Raw genomic sequence first — 7,514 nt, 5'->3', positions numbered from 1 at the left:
ATAAATTGCAAATCACTAATTGAAAATATCAAAGACAGATTGGGACAAAATTGCTTAAGAGATAAAACAGGTTTAACATGTTAATGGGAGGATAATTCTGCTAAGCAATATGAAAAATATGATTGTAGAAAGTAAGCAGCAAATGACAATTTTATGCTCTGCTTGTAAGCATCACTGGCCTGGTGACCAAAAGGTGTTGCTAGGTGTTGCTGCTTTGCTTTGGTTTTGAATTAATTATATACATAAATATGAGATTGTTAGTGTTTTGTGCAACAGTAAACTATTCATGAAGGAGAATGTCACCTCTTAAAACTTTTTATTTGTCAACTGGAATTCAATTTTTCTAACATTAAATGGCAGCTTTGTCTTTGCCCCAGATTAGAAGTTTATAACTTTGTCTCTTGCTTTGTGAGGGAACTACAATTTAATGTGGAGGGAGGTGGGGAAAAGAACGGATGAGCTGTCATTTTCAGCATATTTAAAGGAGGCTGAAATCTCTGTGAGAAGTGTTTATGCAGCATATGCCTATCACATATACTCACGGTGGTGCTTACTTATCAAGACAGTGAGTCAGATTTACCATGAGGAAAACATCTTTGCACATCGTTGCATGAAGTGACAGCACATTTGACACATTTAAAAGGTATTCTTAAAACATAGATGGTTTAAATTAGCTTCTAAATGTGTTGTTAACATGTGAGAGTCACAATCTACTAAAATTTGCAAGATTTGAATCTGCAACATGAAAGAAACTACAAGAAAAAAACCAGCTTTATTAAGATTCCATGCCATTGCAATTTAGCAGTTTCTCAGAAAACTAGGCTTAAAGCATAGGTGGATTCAAGAGAGAACCAAATCTCTGGGAGAGGGTAGCATTCAAGAGCCTGTGGGAGGAGAGCACAAGTGAAGTCACAGGTCTGATGGGAGTTACTTCTTGCTGCAGCAAAAAAGGAATAGATGCAATTGCTTTTCCTGGCCAATCCTGGACGTCCAGGTCAGGCTCATGCTGTCCCTCTTTGAGAAGAGACATCACAGATCTGCTACACTGCAGGTGGAGCCAAGTAAATAGGAGAGAATATAAATGTTCAGCAGTGGGTGCAGTGCAGTACATCCTGGTGTCCTAATATTGAGTCATGTTCTGTCATTTATGCAAATTTAATCCATCCTGGCCAGAGATGTAAATCCAGTTGCAGATCATTTGTATAAAATTTGCAAATGTTTGAACCTTTGCTTTATTAGAATTGGTAGTTGTCTTTGCTGCTGCATGGTACACAGTATTTTCTGCAAGGTTAGCAAGGCTGTGAGAACAAGTCCTGAACCCTGCTACGTGAGGACTTCCCCAAATGCTTTTTGGGAAGATTGTCAGGTTAAGGGCACACGTGAAAAATATTGTTTTGTAGGAAAGTCAATCAGTCTTTCTGAGCCTTTGAAAATTAGTGGCTTGGGTTTGATTTGGATTTTAGATAATGGGCATGTGGATCTCCTGATTTGTGTTAACTCTTTTATAAATATATGTAGGTTACAGTACACATTTCCCTCTACTTGTTATGGAGCAGTGTTTCTATATCCAAAGCCCTGAACTGCAAATATTAACTGCAGCAGGTAATGTTATTCTCTTCTTGGGTTGTAAACTGGAATCAACTTCACTGCAGCACAGAGCAGAGCTTCAAAATATGGATCGATGCTGTTTTCAATCAGAAATGTTTTCAAAAACGTGTTTGATCTTGACAAATGTAGGCAGTGTGAATCACTCTTATGTGTGTAAATGTATGTGTGTGTGTATGTTTTTACCATTTGTCCCTTTCTTTCTTCTTCCCAAGGCATGTTGTCTGCCAATTTTAAGAGCTCCAAAAACATAGCTTGACACAGAATTGCTTGCGGCACACAACAAAGACAAACTGTATTGATCCAGTCAAATCCAAGATCAATGATGTAAATTTTTGACTGGCATTTGTCAGCAACACATCCCTTTACATGTTTGACAACAAACACATTTTCAGAGGTACTTTGGGAAAATACAGTAATGAATTGTAATAGCAAACCACTCACTTCCTTACAGGTTTTGTAATTTTACTGCACAGTTCATTGTAATCTCAGGAATTTTTAAGGCAACACATTTCTCAGAATCAGCAAGTTGATGTACTGCTGCCAGAGTCTATGTTGACACACTGTAGTAGAGTGTCAGTCAGTGAACATTAGGCTGCAGGGAGTGACAACCAAAGAAAAGCTTCAAAACCACACCCCAAGATCGAAGTCACCATGTCTGCCTTCAGACAGTGGCTTCAAAGCAGGTTTGAAGTGCATTCTTTGTATCCACCAAGCCAAAGGCTATCTTTTCCAGTTGGGAAGTGTCAGAGCAATTGCAAAATGTAGGTTTGTAGCCCACACAGCATGCTGGGCCTTGCAGGCTTTCTGCAGCAGCTGTAATGATTTATGAACTACTCTAGAAATCCTTTCTGTACTCAAATAATTTCATTGATTTCTGTTTCATTAATTGTTAATGCAAATCTAATCTTATTATCTGTAAGGTGCTATATCTACCATTACAGTTTTTTTTTAAATTATTGGCATTTTTCAAAATACTGCAATGACTGGAGAATCTTCATAACAAAGAGTAACAAAGACAAACTAAGAACAGATATGGCATGTCACCTCCTGTGTTTTGCACTGAAAGCTTATTTCAGGAGCTTTTACCATGTTATCTTCCTCTCTAAGTGTTCTAGACAATTCATGCAGGCAGCTGCACTTCTCCTTACTAAATGGGGCGAGTGACCGTATAAGAACTATGTACAATTGCCAGGAGGGAGAAGACAAAATTAGTCCCTGCTTTTGTTTACAGTAGTATGCTTGGCAAATATGGCACATTTCTTATAAAAGTTGAATGTGAATGTATGTATGGGGTTTTTCTAGTTGGTGGGGGGGTTTGGGTTGATTTGGTTTCTGTGTTTGGGGTTGTTTTGGTTTTGCTGGGCTGTTTTTTTTTTTATCTGCTGCCCTTTGTCTGTACACTCTTCATCAGTGGACAGCTTCATTCTTTCTGAGTGCCTGAAATGCATCACATTGGAAATCCAAAGTTTTCTATCCATGCTCAAAACCTGAGATTGTGTTCCCTGCTGTCCTCCTTGCAGACAGATTCACTACCTGTCAGTGGGTGTGGGGGGGTATGTACAACCTGAACTCTCAGTGCAATCTATTAGGAAAAGAGCTTTATTACAAGTTTGTCTCTAGCTGTGTTTATTTATCAGTATATGTTTATGCATCCATCTTCGGAAGAATGTGAGAATCCAGTTTTATTTATTTTGTACAGCCTCAATATCCTGAACATACTTCCTCTCTCTTTTCATCTTGAAAATCTTTGCGAATAAGAAAGGTCATGTATTTTTCATTTATTAAGAGAAATTTTGTCTGTGTGGCATATCTGATTTTATTATGAGAGGTGATCAGATCCTGCCTTGTCTCATTTGATTTCTTCCTGTTTGTGACCAAGACTCAGGGCAATCAATTCCTGTCAAGCGGGATGGCATCTGAGACATACCACCTGTGAGGCCATTACTTGGAAGTTACTTGGATTTGCTTTGCTTCTTTGAAACCCCGTGGGAAGAACCATCATGCCAAAGTTCATGGAAAATGAGTGCAAGTACCTTTAGAAACTTGCTTTCAGGATTTCAGTTTAATTCCTCTGGCGTACTGTTCTCGCTCATAACAAGTTCATAGTACTTTTCTTTAGTTTGCAAGACTGATTTGTGATTTTGAGGCTTATTGAGGGTGAAAAATGTCTATAAATATAAAAGTTATATCTGTTTTGAGTGTTCTGCGAATCCAAAAGAACAAGGATTAGTTATCACAAATAGCTATTTGTGACTTCCCAACATCTCTGGGAAGCGCTTATAGACAAGTACTCGTGTTCTAGTGTGTGATCATCTACTTATTTGGTCCTGCCATGTAGGGTAAGAGAATCACTCTTTGTGATTTCTCCAAGTGTCTGTCCATTTCCTTCGAGGGGAGCAAGGTTTGAAAGTCGTTTTATCAAGCGGTTATTTACATAATAAGGCACAAGAAGTCTTTTGGAAGGGAGGCAATTATGTAAACTGGATATGAGCTGTGTGTCTCTGCTCATGGCAGTTATGGGGTTGTTTTGATTAGAGAACTTAATCCTAGCAATCTAAATTTTGCATATTTCACAAATGCTTGGAAATTATTTTCGGGTTTTTTTTTAATGAGTGGAAAGAGTGCATAAAGTGTCATGTTGTGCTGTTCTAGGGTATTTTTTAGTGTCATTAATTAATGGTGAAACATCTGCTGTAAATTTGAATACCACCTCTTTTGCTGTTCCACTACTGCCTTGAAGTTTTGAATCTTTGGAGAGATTCCACTTGCAATTTTTTTTTTTTAAAGAAACAGATATGTTGTTTCTTTGAATTGACATCTGAGGGAATAAGTAACTTTGTGCTACAGTTGGATAGCATTTTTATTTTGTCAGCACAGAAAACTAGATGCCATTTGAATACTATCTTGGACTCTCTGGGAGAAAGGTATATATTCCTACACATTATTTATGGTAGCTGACCAAATAGAAATTGCAACTTGAGGCTCTCCTGGCATGCCAGGTGTTTGCAAGGCATTAGGAAGTAAAATCTTTCTGTATTTTTTTCACTCACTGGGTATCTCCTGGTACTGCAAGAGCTGCCATAGCCCCTAATAATGCACATTAAAAGGGTGCTTTTGTGCCTTTGTGAATGACTGTCTGGTTTGGACACATAATTTCCAGAGCTTGCTGGTGACTGGATAGCCTCCAAATGTTCAGCTGTTCTAGTAGGTGTCAAACAAATTGATTTTTGCTGGCTCCCAGCAAGGACAACACTGTTTAAAAAGGTATAAAGCCACTCAACTTTAATTTCTGTTTAAATCCTGTAAGAAGAAACCAGTTCTTAGTAAGTGCCTAAAACCTAATAACTTATGTTCTGGGGGGAAGGTTGTGTATCAAGGCTGCATGGGGAGAAATAAACCAGGGAGACTTTTCTTTACAGGTTTTAAAACAAAGTTGGGAGTTGGATTTACCCTGGTAGCTCGATGCTCAAAAGCTAAAGCCCAATTCCCTAGCCAATGGTTTCATTAGAAGACCCCAAATATTTTCCCACATTCCCACTGATACGCTGAAACCATTATCTCATACACTTTGCCTATAGCCCAAACCATCAGGCCTTTCTCAGCCAAGAGCAGCCCTTGTCGATCCATCAGCAGAGAAACCCACATGAAAAAGAGACAAAGGGGAAAGAAAGGCACTTGAACATGTAGTTTCTGACTTCATTCGATTTGTTGACTGATGGGAGGGGAGGGGGGAAGTATCATGCTGTCTTTATCCAGATCTCTGTGTGCTTTGCTCATTTATGAAGATGTCCTGTGTGAAGGAAAAATCTTCCTTGAGGACTCTCAGAACACAGATACTAATCTTCTTTTCTCATTATTCTTGTAAGAGATAATAATTTTCTTCCTCCCTCAGGGTGGAGCTGGGAAAAATCAGAGCTTCCATGTTTTGACAATGTTGTATCAAGCAGTCTTTTATTGATAAGAATTCAGTAAAAATCGTTTTGTCTTTTCAGCAGTAACATCTCAGGTACTTTTAATCCCAGCATCTACTCTCTCCTTATAGTCTAATAACTCTCTACAGATATAGTGGAGCTGTTGCTAGGACTGTTAGCAAATGGGAAAAGTTTTGTTTGACTCAAAGTTTCATATCTACTTTGAAAATATCTCTCTTGTTCATTATTCCAAACAAGCTTTTTTCGAAGTGGTTTATTTCTATCTCTACAAATGTGTCTGACAGTTGCAACAAAGCAACATAAAATGTTCAGTATAAGTTTATCTACTTACAGAGATTTAAAACAAAAATTTTTATTTCCTGTATTTGCAGGAAGTAATTTTTATTATTTTTTTTAATTTGATGAGACTGAGTGGAAAAGCAAGGCAACAGTCAGGCAGGTAAATGTTTACACGTAGATGAGGCAAGTAAGCACACAGTCAAGTATAGGTGCAAATCTTCATGAAGGATTAAGGAAACTGGAGATAACTGTTAATGGGGCATTCATTTGAATTTAATCTCAGTTCTAAAAAGTCAACAAAAGGCTCTTGTTTTCCTGTGACAGAATAGCACACCCTCCATATCTACCTGTAGCTCCATAACTAACCCAAGCAAGTCTTGTAAGTTTTGACTGATGGTACAACCTTGAAATCAGCCTGTGACAGATGACTTGTAAAAGAACAGCCTGCAAGTCACCCTCTGAAAGGTTCACTTTTTTGTGCCTGTTGATGTCTTTGCTATTCAAAACCTATAAAAGTTATGAATGTTTTAATGTTATTTAAACACAATAGTCTTAATCTGCTGTCATTACAAAAAAAAAAAAAAAAGAACCCATTAGCAGGAGATAAAACCTTTTTACAACCCAACTATTTAATTTTATCCTCAACAATACCTTTCCAATATGTGTTATGTGCTGATACAAGCAAGAGGTGTGGGAAAGTTCCTCCTGGGACTAAAGTCCTCTAAACAGAATTCTGGTCGTCTTTGAGAGTAATAAAGACAAAGGAAGACAATATCTAATCAAGGATTTACTTGGAAATTTTAATAGAGTTCTAACTTAATTAAAAGCCTTTTAATGAACTCTTTGTTTTTGATGAGAGCTAAAAATAGATATCCACAGTAGTGTGGCCTTAATAGCACTGCAGACCAACTCCAGTGCATTGGAAAGGGTTAAAAATGTTGCAGCACCAGAGAGGTTGATTCCGAGAGAAACTGTAGTGCTTTTATGTGGAAATGGCAGAATTACCAATTGAAACACAGAAACTGGTTTGGCTGATTCGCCTTAATTTTACAGTATCTAGATTGAAGGAAGGAGTTGATTCCTGCAATGCAGCAGGTGGGGGTTTGCCTGGCTGGTTCTTGTGAGCTGTGTTACCTCCCTGACCAGCGCAGTCCAAGGATCAGGAGATGCCAGTTTAGGAAACCAAGCCTTTAGAGCAATACAGAGACATTGGTAGGGCTCTACAGACCAGGTTTTAATGGAACTGCAGCCACCATCAGCAGGGTAGGAGATGGCAAACAAACCTTAAGCATCCTGCAGTTTCTCCAGGTCCCATAGAAATCCTTGTGGCCTCAGCAGGAATCTGAGGTGCAGGATGATTATAAGAGGAAGTCTTCAAAAGGAAAAAAAAAATAGAATTATGGAAATGCATATTATGATATATAACTGAAAATATGTATTATGATATATCATATGTGATATGATTAATTGCAGGCTTTCACTGTTGCATTTAGTTAAACAAACCTAAAATCAAATTGGAATTGTTACACGGCTTTCATAATATATTTATATTTATTTAATGGAAGGCTACTGCATGTGGCATATTTGATCTCTGAGTTTCAATTTTTCCCCTATTTTATTTAAGGTTTGCTCAATTGGAACATAACTGTTTTGATTCCAATGGGGAAAAATACGCTTAGAAATATATATCTAAAA

The sequence above is a fragment of the Lichenostomus cassidix genome, chromosome 7, assembly GCF_008360975.1.
Source record: "Lichenostomus cassidix isolate B80296 chromosome 7, HeHo_3.0, whole genome shotgun sequence".
Lineage (NCBI taxonomy): Eukaryota > Metazoa > Chordata > Aves > Passeriformes > Meliphagidae > Lichenostomus > Lichenostomus cassidix.
The sequence above is the reverse complement of the archived record's forward strand: the minus strand, read 5'-3'. Positions refer to the sequence as shown.